Below are 14,198 nucleotides of genomic sequence, written 5' to 3'. Positions count from 1 at the left end.
GGAAGAGCAGTCAGCGCTCTTAATCACTCTGCCATCTCTCTAGCCCTCTCCTTGGGTTTTTATTTGTTGAAGATAGTATTCAACCTGAAGAACTGGCTTCTATGTGTACTCATTGCTTCTGAGGCCTTCAGGATACTAGTGTTTGTGTTTAAGCCACCCAGACATACAATTCTATGTGCAATAACCCTATTATATTATGTGATTAACTGTACCATGCACACTAGTCTATGTGCCACAATCCTAACATGTATGTTTAACCCACTCACACATACAAGTGTACATGCACTGATACTAAGGAGTGTGTCTAACCCACCTATATCCACAGTTCTATATGTAATGATCCTAGAATATATGATTTGCCCTCCCAAATATATGATTCTTTTTTTTTTTTTCGGAGCTGGGGACCGAACCCAGGGCCTTGCGCTTCCTAGGTAAGCGCTCTACCACTGAGCTAAATCCCCAGCCCAAATATATGATTCTATGTACAGTGATCCCAAAGTGTTTAACACACTTACACATGATCCTAGCATGTGTGCTTTACCCATAAATATGTAACAGTTCTATATGCAGTGATCCTAATGTGTGTGATCAACCCAGCTATACATGCATGTCTACAGGCAATGATACTAGTGTGTTTAACCCACCATGCTGTAGTGGTTTGAATGAGAATGGCTCCCATAGGCTCATATGTTTGAATACATGGTCCCCAATTTTGGAACTGCTTGGGAAGGATTAGGAGGTGTGGCCTTATTGGAGAAGGTATATCACAGGAGTGTGGTAGGTTTATGTTTTAAAAGCCCACATTATTCTTAGCTCTCCACCTGTGTTTGTTGATCCAGATATGAGCTCTCTGTTTACTGCTCCAGCACCATGCCTACCAGCCTAGTGCCTTGTTCTCTGCTGTGATGTTCACGATCTTACTGCCTGAACCTGAAAGCCCTCAATAAACTAGTCTTAAGTTGCCTTGGTCAAGATGTCTTATCACAACAACAGAAGAGTTGCTAAGAAACATGTGTACAGTTCTACCTGCATCCTTAATTTATTTGTACCTGAGTGATTTAAAATGATAAGTTCATACTAATATTAGCTTTTCAGTCTAACCTATTTAATCAATTATTACTCAAACCCTATCTCTGATGGGTGACAAACCAAGCTCAATAAATGTAAATGCAGGTCTTCACTCCCAATATGCATAAAAACATATGATTATTGTTAGTGCACTGAGGAAAATATGCAGACTAATGAGATGTCTATAAAGTATTGTTTCATTTGCTTTTGTTGTGAGCTGTCATCTCTCTGGTGGGAGTGGGTGGGTGGGGGAGCACCCTCCTAGAAGCAGAGGGAGGAAGGATGGGATAGGGGGTTTGCAGAGGGGAAACTGGGAAGGGGGATAACATTTGAAATGTAAATAACTAAAATAGCCAAAAAGGAAAGAAAGAAAGGAAAGAAAGGAGAGAAAGAAAGAAAGAAAGAAAGAGAGAGAGAGAGAGAGAGGGAGAGAAAGAAAGAAAGAAAGAAAGAAAGAAAGAAAGAAAGAAAGAAAGAAAGAAAGAAAGGAAGGAAGGAAGGAAGAAAGAGTGCTGCTTCCTAAGGTTTTTGAAGTCGCTTCTGGTCTGCCCTAACTCCTCATGGAGGGTGGGTGTTGGTTTGGAGTGCTGCTGCTGTTAGCTCTGTCTCCCGCTTTGGCAGCCCTGTTTGCTTTTTATTAATCACCATTTCATGTTACACATCCTTTTACCAAGGTCCAAACAGTCAGGGTCATACACAGAGTTGTGTCTTTAGAGAACCCTGTGTCCTGCTTTTCAGCACAGCCAGGTTCCCAGCACACTTCATGGCCCGCAATGCCATTAATTTCTGGCCTTTCCCTCTTTCTGGTGTTTGTGTGTGTGCTTCCTCGTGGCTTCCCCTTCTCTCACAAGGATAACATGTTTCCACCAAGGGCACAGAATTTGCACCCTAAGTTCATAACGAGCTTCGTTTGGCTTTGTTTTGTTTTGAGAGTTACAAAGCCTGCGATTGTTTGAATGTATGTTTGGACATTCCCCCCACCACCACCACCACCATTTTGGAGTTGGGTGTGTGTGTATCTTTGAGGTCTAGGGGTGAGGGTGAGGAGGTAGATCTTTGAGTTCAAAGCCAGCCTGGTCTACAGAGGGAATACCAGGACAGCCAGGGGTACACAGAGAAACTGTCTCAAAAAAAAAATGAAATAAAGTAAAGTAAAATGGCCTACAGTGGAGCATGCCAAGTCTCTCAGACCAGAAGAACTGGGGATTTCAGCAACTTTAAGTTCTGAGAGGCACCAGACTTTATTGTGGATACTTGGACCCTGTCCATGTGCTTTCTGGGTGACGCCTCCTCAGTGAGCCACATCTTAATCCACGATCAAGTTCTCAATTCCAGACACACATGATCCATGGTTTTGGTGCCTGCGGATGCCTGGGTTGGAAAGTTGCCTTGATCCAAGTACCCCAGTCTCCTTACAGAGCTCCCCACCTTGTCCTCCGACTCTCTGGCCAGTTGCTTTACTCAGAGCCCATTCAGAGTCCACCCTCTTGTACTACAGATTTTGCCAGCATCCTGCATTCAGAACCCTGCCTTAGAGGCTCTGTAAGTTCGCAACATTAAACCTTCCTGTGAGCCCTTACTGCCCTCAGGGTGAATCCCCGCAGTTTGTGAAGCCCTCAAAAATACCGTCATTCCAAGCCTTCCTCACCTCACCTCACCTCACCTCAGCCACTCTTCCTTCTAGACAGATCTCCATCAGAGCCTCTGCCCACGGCCCTTCCCTGAGAGGTGTGAAACCTCTCTCTCTCTCTCTCTCTCTCTCTCTCTCTCTCTCTCTCTCTCTCCCTCCCTCCCTCCCTCCCTCCCTCCCTCTCTTTCTCTCTCTCTCTCTCTCCCTCCCTCTCTCTCCTTCCCTCTCTCTCTCTCCCTCCCTCCCTCCCTCTCTCTCCCTCCCTCTCCCTCCCTCTCTCTCTCTCTCCCACTCTCTCTCTCCCTCTCACAACACTTCCCCCTTCTGGTTACCTCATATCCACAGGAATTGTCAGGGCCTGCAGGAAGTTTCTCCTGACAGACACAGACCTGTATGTCAGCTCCTTATGGATGTGCTATTTGTAAGCTGTGCCTTTGAATTCAGACTGCTTGAGTTGAAATCGTGGCACTGGCGTTTGATTCTGCACCATCTTGCTGGTATCCGTTCCCCATCCGTGGAAAGGGGAAGATGGTAATGTGTACTTTATAAGGTTACTGTGGAAACTAAAGTGGTCATGGACTGGTTTTAACCATGGCAACCCTATTCTTGCAACCTTGTTTCCTACAATCTGATAAGATTGTAGACACTGGGTTAAAAAAATATGCGAATATACATTTTGGTGAGTAACAATGAATTGTTTTTCTTAGGGTTGTATAGTTAGATATTATGTGTGAATATGTGTTGGTGCTTATAAATGCCTCTGTGTATTTTGTCTTTTTCGTCAGTTCTGTGCATTAATTTTATGCTGCCACTGAAATTCAGGGAAAGGGGTAATGTAATATTTTTAATTAGCTTCTAATTAAAAGAACCAGTATATGCAACTTCTCCACCCAATTATATCAATATAAGAATATAGACACACTAATTGAAAGTAACATAAAGTAAAATATGCATTAGAGTTGGGAGAGTGCTGAAAAAGTAATTTTCTTTTAAAACATACTAGAATTTTAATACAATATCATTTTGCCCATAATAAATTAATATTAAGAAAAGAATCTTGGGGTTGGGGATTTAGCTCAGTGGTAGAGCGCTTGCCTAGCAAGCGCAAGGTCCTGGGTTCGGTCCCCAGCTTCGAAAAAAAGAAAAAAAGAAAAGAAAAGAAAAAAAGAAAGAAAAGAATCTTGAAGCAAATGGACTTTCCTATGTTAGCGAAGTCAGGGAGCAGGGTAGAAAGGAAGAAGCAGAAAGCAGAAAGATCACTTTTTTATTATACAGACCGTTCAGCGGGCCAGTGTCAGCAGCATAGCGCGGGCTCTGTGTGATGCTGTGCTCCACGGTGCAGGCAGCCCTTCATTACACAGGCACCAGAGCGGTCAGCTTGAGCCCTTCTAGGAATCCAAGCCACCTGGGGCACTGAGATGGATTACAAGCTAAATGAAGTCTGGCCTGGGCAAATCAGCAAGACCCCGTCTCACAATAAAATGGAAAATGGTATCACATGCCTGTCATCCTAGTACTTGTCAGGTGGAAGAAGGAGAGGTAATGCCATGGCTAACCTGAGCTACATATGGAGTTCCTGACTGGCCAAGGTTACATAGTAAAGCCTTGACTCCTCAGGATACTTAAGATGGAGGCTGAAGAAATGGTCCAGAGGTTAAGTGCTCTTTAGAGGACTAGAGTTTGTTTTCCAGCATCCATATAAAGTAGTAACCACTACCTGTATTTCTAGTTCCTGAGGTCCCAATGCTAATTTCTCTGTGAGCGCATGCCCCCAGAAAGGCATTGCGCAAGCGCACGTGCACACATGCTTACACACTCACATAAATAATAACAAGCTAAGGTTGAAACCGAAGGCTGGGGCTACAGCCGGGTGACAGAGCTGTGTGAGGCCAGAACTTCAACTGCCTGCACCACAAAATCAAACTGAAAGAGAAGTCAGCGCAGCAGCAGCGCGGGATTAGCTTTGCTGTGCGTCGGTTCACCTGGCTCGGTGTCTCCTGCTGCTACAGTCCGTGACTGTGCGTGAAGAGCCCGGATCTCTGAGGTCACTGTCTCAAGTGCTCACTAACTCTCACTCACCCCCTTATCTCTGAGCCCAGTGCTTCAGGGGTACAGTGGAGCTCCTAACGCTGCTAGTGTGAGGTGTAAATGTGTGCGACACAGCAGCGATTCCTCCTGAAAGCTATCGTTAGGATAACTGTGTGTATGGTGTGCATGACAGAGAGGAGTTGAGCATGTCCACAGACTGCAGGCACCTCAGCCTCTGAGCCCCTAGAGTGGGAGTCAACAGGTCATGGGGTCAAGGGAGTGCTTAAAGCTCTGGAAGAGTCTCTCCAGGCAGAATTTCACCAGAAAGAAAGAGTTAAGTCTAGATAAATATTTATTAGTCAGGAATGCAATCCAAAGCAAACACTGGGTTCAGGAACAAAGGACACCAAGTCAAAATCTCATGTCATTTGCATTTGAGGACATCTGAGTTCAATAAGCCCAGGTGGAGATGATCAGTGCCAGGAATCAAGAGGTTAAAGTTTAAAGTTAATGTGGGGCCTTAAAGGGACAGGCTGAAGCCAGGCTTGGAAAACACCAGATGCTCGCTGGAGTGTGGTCTTAGAAACTTGGCTGTTTTACAGCACATCTAACAAATTAGAGAATCCCTGCACATTTGTGAGTTTACTTTTGAGATAGGGTCTTACTATGTAGCTCTGGATGTGTGACTTTCATTCTTTTTCAAGGAGTGAGTGTCAAAAGACAGGTGCAGTGGCTATGACTGTCCCAAATCTGGAAGTGAACCCGCCACTATCCCTGATTCCACCCACAGACATGGTTGAACAGGGATGTTTCTCTGGAAGATCTTGGAGTTGCTGGCTGAGCAGGATCTGGAGTTTTCCTTGAAGCTTCTTACTCCCATGGCGGTGTTTTGTACCTCATTTCCTTTTCCCTGTCCTTCTGTCTGTTTTCCTCAGAGTTCCCCCCTCAGTTCTATGATCCCTGCAGAAGCTGCGAACGTTTATACCTCTCTGTCATGTTTAAGATTCTTTCAGTCACATGTTATGGAAAATCCAGACTGTTGTAGAAAGAAGGGTCACATCTCAGAAAGTGACCTGGGAGTAGCTCCAGAGGTGACTGGCTTGTCAAAACAGTGATGTTTGTGTAAGGACCCTGTGAGCTCCGTCAGGGCTGTGCCCTCTACCACACCATGAATTTTCAGCCCTTACAAATCACATCCATTAGCAGGAAGGGAAGATTCTCCTGAGTAGCTCCCTCTTCTAGAAGCTTCCTTAGCTGAAGTCACTTTATGGTATTTAGGCTACATTGAAGATCAGCAAAAAAAAATGATGCCTCTTTCCCCCTCCCTCTCCCTCTCTTTCTCTCTCCACCCTCTCTCTCATTTGATATAGTTTTTTGAGATGATCTCACTACGTAGCTCTCACTGTCCTAGAACTCACTATGTAAACCAGGCTGGCCTTGAACTCATAGAGGTCTTCCTGCCTCTGCCTCCCAAGTGCTAGGATTAAAAGAGTGTGCAAGGTGACTCTCTTGAATGAGCCACATTTCACAGGTGGAATTTGGAAGAGACTAGTTTCACTTATACCATGGAGAGTTATGCCAGATGACTTCCTCCTTCCAGGACTCCATCTCTCGGTCATTTGACCAAACTTGCTCAGGGTCAGGCACTACCTAAAAGATGTCAAGAGAGCCCTTTATTTAATTTTATGTACAATGGTGTTCTGCTTTCATGCCTGAGGGTATCATACCACGTGGAACTGGGATTGCAATTGTGCACTGCCATGTGGGTGCTGAGAATTGAACTTGGTTCCTTTGGAAGAGCAGCCAGTGCTCCTAACCACTGAGCCATCTCTCCAGTCCTGTTATCTTTATTATGCAGGAAAAGTGCCAGAAGTCCAGAAGATAAAGACTTGCTTAATAATCTGCTGGTTGGCAAAGCCGGATCTCCAGGCTTCTGAGGCCAAAGTCTAGGGCTGCCTCATCTTGCCACATCTCTCTCACCCACAGTGGGAGGAAGAGGCAAAAAGTATGGTCAAGGGATTAAGAACATGACAAACTCTATCATCTTCACAAGCAAATGAACCTGTCAAAACCAAAGCAAGTAGATGCAGGAAGGCTTCTGTGGTAAACACCGCAAAGATAGAAAGTAACAATATTGCATAGGTAGAGAAGTTACCATTCTATTTGGAGGGACAAAATCATTTGTATATTTGGGAAAATAACTAATATCAAAGCAGCTGTAAATGCTAAGAGAGAAAAGAGTCACTCTATGTGTGTCAGTATGTAAGAGTGCTCTCTCTCTCTCTCTCTCTCTCTCTCTCTCTCTGTATCTGTATGTATGAGTGTGTGCATGTGTGTGTGTATCTGTATGAGTGCCCTGTATGTGGGGCGTGTGTGTGTGTGTGTGTGTGTGTGTATGTGTGTGTATCTGTATGTATGAGTGCCCTGGGTGTGGTGTGTGTGTATGTGCATGTGTGTGGCGTGTGTGTGTGTATCTGTATTTATGTATGAGTGCCCTGTGTGTGGTGTGTGGTGTGTGTGTGTGTGTGTGTGTGTGTGTGTGTGTGTATGTGGCGTGTGTGTGTATCTGTATTTATGTATGAGTGCCCTGTGTGTGGGGTGTGTGTGTGTGTGTGTGTGTGTGTGTGTGGCGTGTGTGTGTGTATCTGTATTTATGTATGAGTGCCCTGTGTGTGGGGTGTGTGTGTGTGTGTGTGTGTGTATCTGTATGTATGTATGAGTGCCCTGTGTGTGTGTGCATGTGTGTGTGTATCTGTATGAGTGCCCTGTATGTGGGGCGTATGTGTGTGTGTGTGTGTGTGTGTGTATCTGTATGTATGAGTGCCCTGTGTGGTGTGTGTGTGTGTGTGTGTGTGTGTGTGTGTGTGTATCTGTATGAGTGCCCTGTATGTGGGGCGTGTGTGTGTGTGTGTGTGTGTGTGTATGTGTATGTATGTGTATCTGTATGTATGAGTGCCCTGTGTGTGGTGTGTGTGTGTGTGTGTGTGTGCATGTGTGTGTGTGTATCTGTATGAGTGCCCTGTATGTGGGGCGTGTGTGTGTGTGTGTGTGTGTGTGTGTATGTGTATGTATGTGTATCTGTATGTATGAGTGCCCTGGGTGTGGTGTGTGTGTATGTGCATGTGTGTGGCGTGTGTGTGTGTATCTGTATGTATGTATGAGTGCCCTGTGTGTGGGGCGTGTGTGTGTGTGTGTGTGTGTGTGTGGCGTGTGTGTGTGTATCTGTATGTATGAGTGCCCTGTGTGTGGGGTGTGTGTGTGTGTGTGTGTGTGTGTGTGGCGTGTGTGTGTATCTGTATGTATGTATGAGTGCCCTGTGTGTGTGTGCATGTGTGTGTGTATCTGTATGAGTGCCCTGTATGTGGGGCGTATGTGTGTGTGTGTGTGTGTGTGTATCTGTATGTATGAGTGCCCTGTGTGTGGTGTGTGTGTGTGTGTGTGTGTATCTGTATGTATGAGTGCCCTGTGTGTGTGTGCATGTGTGTGTGTATCTGTATGAGTGCCCTGTATGTGGGGCGTATGTGTGTGTGTGTGTGTGTGTGTGTATCTGTATGTATGAGTGCCCTGTGTGTGTGTGTGTGTGTGTGTGTGTGTGTGTGTGTGTGTGTGCGGTTGAGAACTAAATGCCCTTTGCAGAAGAACAAAGAGGGAAGTGGCAGTGAAAGAATCACAAGCCCTGCCGGTCGCTGTAGGGTGGCAAACTCCTCCTGAGGCGCATGCTCGCCTGGCAGAGTCAAGCATGTGCCAGCTTAACAGAGCGCCCATGGTCCATGAGCTACCTCAGGCTTGAAATCATTGACCTGTAACTTCAGGAATGGTTCCTTGACGTGTTTTTTTTTCCTACAGGCAAGGACCTGTGACAATCCTTTGGGAGAAGGGCAGACATAGCTATGATCACAGGAGGCCACTCAAGAGGCTGTAATGAGACTAGCTTCCACTAGCCTTTCCCCTGCTCCTCCTACAGCAGGCCCATAATTTTCTCTTTTAGCTCTGAGATCTGTGTGTCCTGTCATTCTTTCACAAACACACTGTCCCTTGTCTTAAATGTATGTATCCCCCTGCTTTGGATTGCATCTTTTATGAAGAACCTCATGTACATGGAATTTAATAAAAGGTTCTTGCTTTTCTCATGTCTTGTGTATTTTCTGTGTTTCCTACATCCAGCCAAGAAGCCCATATAAGCACCAAGAGCTGTAGAGGCCATTCCTCCCCAAGGCACATTATTGAAGTGGGCTTCTGGGTAACACCACTTGTCTTCATAGTCCTAGTGCAGAAGACTGTCCCTGCACCACTTGCTTTGTCAAAATTACTTTTCTTTCCAGCACCTTCTTTGCAAACTTGTATGCAACTGGGTCAACAGTCACGGTGCAGTAAGCGGCTGAAAGGTCATTTTGTGACCACTGGTGGAAGGTGTGGAGGAATAATCAGGTTGAAAGGTAATATAGATGATCTAAATGAGTCTGTAGAAGATACGATCATCATATAACTACTTTATTACATTTATTTATTAATTCCTAGCCTGTGCTGGCTTTGAAATGTTTGCCACCTTCCCAGTCCTCTTCCTTAACTACTCTTCAGCATGGTTCATTACTTCCTGTAGCTTTGTGGATGTGTTTATCTTTGTCTTCAGTTAAAAGGTTTCATTCGAGTATCTACTGTAGTGCTGTTTCAGTGGTCATGGCTCCTTCTGTTTGTTTCGATCATGGCGAGTTCATCCTTCAATTATAACAGATACTTTGGCTGGGTATAGTAATATGAGTTAGCAATTATTGTCTTCTAACACTCAGAATACATTATTCAGTGATTTCCTTGCTTGCAAGATTTCTGTTTTTAAAAATCTGTTGTTATTATCATATATTTGCCATTGTATGTGATTTAAATACTTTATTCATGCAACTTTGAATACTTTTCTTTGTTCTGTATGTTTAGTGTTTGAACTATAATACAATGTGTGAGTTCTTTGTTTTGTTCATTTGGTGTTCTTTATATCTCTTGAGTCTGGATTATCATTTATTTTTCTGGGTTTAGGGAAGTTTTCTCTTATGTGATTCTACTGAATAATTATGTATGCCTTTAGCCTGTTCTCCTTTTTCTAGTCCCACAATTTGTAAATCTGGCCTTTACCTGCTGAGCCATCCCCCTGATCCAGATTTTGTCTTCTAATGGTGTATGCTTCAGAACTCAAGTGTTCGCATTTTCTCTTTTGTTTATACTCTATTTTATCTATGTTGTTTTGTTTCTGATATGGTCTATTCTATTGATGAGGCTTTAATGAGTATTTTTAAAACTTACTAAACTTTACATATATTAAATTTCAGTTTGAGGGGCTGGGGATTTAGCTCAGTGGTAGAGCGCTTACCTAGGAAGCGCAAGGCCCTGGGTTCGGTCCCCAGCTCCGAAAAAAAGAACTAAAAAAAAAAATAAATAAATAAATTTCAGTTTGATTATTTTTAGTATTTTTAATCTCTTTATTGAAGCCTTGTTTCATTTCCCGTGGTGACTTTATTACTTTATTCAGTTATTTATTTGCATTATCTTTAACTTCACTTAGGATTTTGTCATACACTCTCTGGTTTCAGTAAACGTTCTTACAATTACATTTTCATTCTAGCTCTCTCTTAATTAATTTATTGGTTTATTATTTATGTGCACAAATGCTATGGCATGCATGTAGAGATCAAGGTACAACTCATAGGAGTTTGCTCTCTCCCTGCCATGTGGGATGCGTGGATTAAACTCAGATCATCTGACTTGGTGACAATGGCCTGTACCTGCATGTAGAAACATTATAGGCAGCCAATAAAAGTGTAAGCAGGGAAAAAGTCCTTTACTCCCACATTAAGCACAAAAGCAAAGAAGCAAATAAACTTAGCATGTTCTGAGCATGGCGGCTCAGCCAAGAGTCCTATAATCGTGCTCTATATCATTTGTCCTGGATTTTGACTAGTTTGCTCTTTGGGGGATTAATGTGGAATCAGTATTTGGGGGAGGGGATTTGTACTGCTCTGACTGTTCCCGTTCTTACTATATTGGGATTTACTCATCTATGGTTATGCGGTTGCATCATTTCTCATGGTTTTGCTTTTTTAAAATTACACACATTGTTTTTCTCTATTTATCATATGCATTGATGATTTTCAAATGTCTACTAGATTGCAGCAGGCATGAGGTGCAGTATTCAGAATTTAGACCTTCTGTCTCTGTGTCCCTGGAAGCTGGTATGATCCCTGTATCATTCCCAGAGTAGAGCAGCAAGTGCTTAAGTAGCTGCAACTGCTGTGTGCACCATGCAAATGCTGTTTACCAAGTTGAAGGCAATGGCCCCTTATCTTCAGTAACTGTTGGAATATAAATGCCGGGGTAGCGTGGCACACAGGGTATTAGTTACTGAGAGCAGGTGTAGAGGGGAAGTCATCTGTGTAAAGATATGGATCTGTGTTAGGTCAACTCAGAAAACAAAGTGTGCAAAGTGACTGGGGAGGGAACATTGTGAGAATATTGGGGTCCAGACACCTTAGAGATTGTTACACCATAAAATGTTGTAGTTAAGAATTGAATAATAGGAAGAATTGAAGATGAGAAAGAAAGATAAAGAGGTTTTGAACAAGAAAGAATTATGGATTGTAGATGTGGAGAAAACTGGAATGTGCTGTTTTCTGCAGTGTTGCTGTGGTAATCGTGAACTGCCTTAGTTTGTTCTGAAAACGTTGTTTTTTTTCCTCTATTCAACTTAATGGATGTCATTCCTGTATATAAAAATTTGTGATGGATAGCTATATACTTTCAGGGCTTGAAATATATCATTTTCTTTCCTGAATTTTAGAGTTCCTTTTGAGAGCTCAGATATACTTGCCTTTGTAGATAAGTTTATGGTTTCCTTTTATATTGCCTTTGTGTGTGTGTGTGTGTGTGTGTGTGTGTGTGTGTGTGTGTACATATGTGTGTTTAGACATATGAATGTGTGGGTACATATACCTGTGTGTATTCCTGCAGAGGCCATAGGTGGATGTCAGGTGTCCTGCTCTTTCACTCTCAACATATTTTAAATAGCCACGTTTTAAATTATTTATCTTATGGATTGGTGTGTGTGAGGGTGCACACGTGTGTGTGTCATGGTGTGCCTGTGGCAGTCAGAAGACAATTTTATGGCCTTAGTTGTCTCTTTCCATCTTTACCTGAGTTCTGGGGCTCAAACCCAGGTCATCAGATTTACGTGGCAAGAGCTTTTCCTTCTGACCCTAAACACACACACACTTCCCTATTGACCTTAAACATACGCACACTTCCCTACTGACCCTAAACACACACACACTTCCCTACTGACCCTAAACATACGCACACTTCCCTACTGACCCTAAACATACACACACTTCCCTACTGACCCTAAACATACACACACTTCCCTACTGACCCTAAACACACACACACTTCCCTACTGACCCTAAACACACACACACTTCCCTACTGACCCTATACATACACACACTTCCCTACTGACCCTAAACACACACACACTTCCCTATTGACCTTAAACACACACACACACTTCCCTACTGACCCTAAACATACGCACACTTCCCTACTGACCCTATACATACACACACTTCCCTACTGACCCTAAACATACACACACTTCCCTACTGACCCTATACATACACACACACACTTCCCTACTGACCCTAAACATACACACACTTCCCTACTGACCCTAAACACACACACACTTCCCTACTGACCCTAAACACACACACACTTCCCTACTGACCCTAAACACACACACTTCCCTACTGACCCTAAACACACGCACACTTCCCTACTGACCCTAAACACACACACACTTCCCTATTGACCTTAAACACACACACACTTCCCAATTGACCTTAAACATACACACACTTCCCTACTGACCCTATACATACACACACTTCCCTACTGACCCTAAACACACACACACTTCCCTACTGACCCTAAACATACACACACTTCCCTACTGACCCTAAACACACACACACTTCCCTACTGACCCTAAACACACACACACTTCCCTACTGACCCTAAACACACACACACTTCCCTACTGACCCTAAACACACGCACACTTCCCTACTGACCCTAAACACACACACACTTCCCTATTGACCTTAAACACACACACACTTCCCAATTGACCTTAAACATACACACACTTCCCTACTGACCCTAAACATACACACACTTCCCTACTGACCCTAAACACACACACACTTCCCTACTGACCCTAAACATACACACACTTCCCTACTGACCCTAAACACACACACACTTCCCTACTGACCCTAAACACACACACACTTCCCTACTGACCCTAAACACACACACACTTCCCAATTGACCTTAAACATACACACACTTCCCTACTGACCCTAAACACACACACACTTCCCTACTGACCCTAAACACACACACACTCCCCTACTGACCCTAAACACACGCACACTTCCCTACTGACCCTAAACATACGCACACTTCCCTACTGACCCTAAACACACACACACTTCCCTATTGACCTTAAACACACACACACTTCCCTACTGACCCTAAACACACACACACTTCCCTACTGACCCTAAACACACACACACTTCCCTACTGACCCTAAACACACACACACTTCCCTACTGACCCTAAACACACACACACACACTTCCCTACTGACCCTAAACACACACACACTTCCCTACTGACCTTAAACACACACACACTTCCCTACTGACCTTAAACATACACATACTTCCCTACTGACCCTAAACATACGCACACTTCCCTACTGACCCTAAACACACACACACTTCCCTACTGACCCTAAACACACACACACACTTCACTACTGACCTTAAACATGTACAAACAACAAAACATTTAATTCAGCATTTTCAAAGTTAGATGGTTAAAAAGTCTTTTAGAAGAATACTCTACTCATCTTAAGAGTTTGCATAGGTTACCAGGGAATTAATTTCATTATAATTCAGTAGACAGAAAGGGAGAGCGAAGTTAACACTAATGGGTGATCCATGAGTAATTAGGAACACAGAGCCCAGAGATTACAGAAACCCAAAATTCCTTAGTCATTGACTGAAGGTCCTGCTACAGTTGGATACGAACTTTGATTGTACTTACATGTTATCAAAATTGTCTTTCTATTAAGTAACTTTTCCCAGTTGTAAATATGGGGCTTCCAGAGGCCAGGCCAAGACAGGGGCAAAGGTGGACATAAGCTTTGCTGGGACAACACAAACGAGGCCAAGAGATTAGATTATTTGCTGTGACTCACCCATTTTCACAATTCATGGTGATATCTAAGAATGACTCTCCCTTCTACAAACAATCTAGGAAGTAGCTGATAGAATCTCATTAGCAGAGGAGGTCATTGAAGTTTAGAGCAAGAAGGAAGCGTGACCACATTCAACCTCTTGAGTATTGGGTTCCTCCTCCT

This window comes from Rattus norvegicus, chromosome 8, assembly GCF_036323735.1.
Source record: "Rattus norvegicus strain BN/NHsdMcwi chromosome 8, GRCr8, whole genome shotgun sequence".
Lineage (NCBI taxonomy): Eukaryota > Metazoa > Chordata > Mammalia > Rodentia > Muridae > Rattus > Rattus norvegicus.
The sequence above is the reverse complement of the archived record's forward strand: the minus strand, read 5'-3'. Positions refer to the sequence as shown.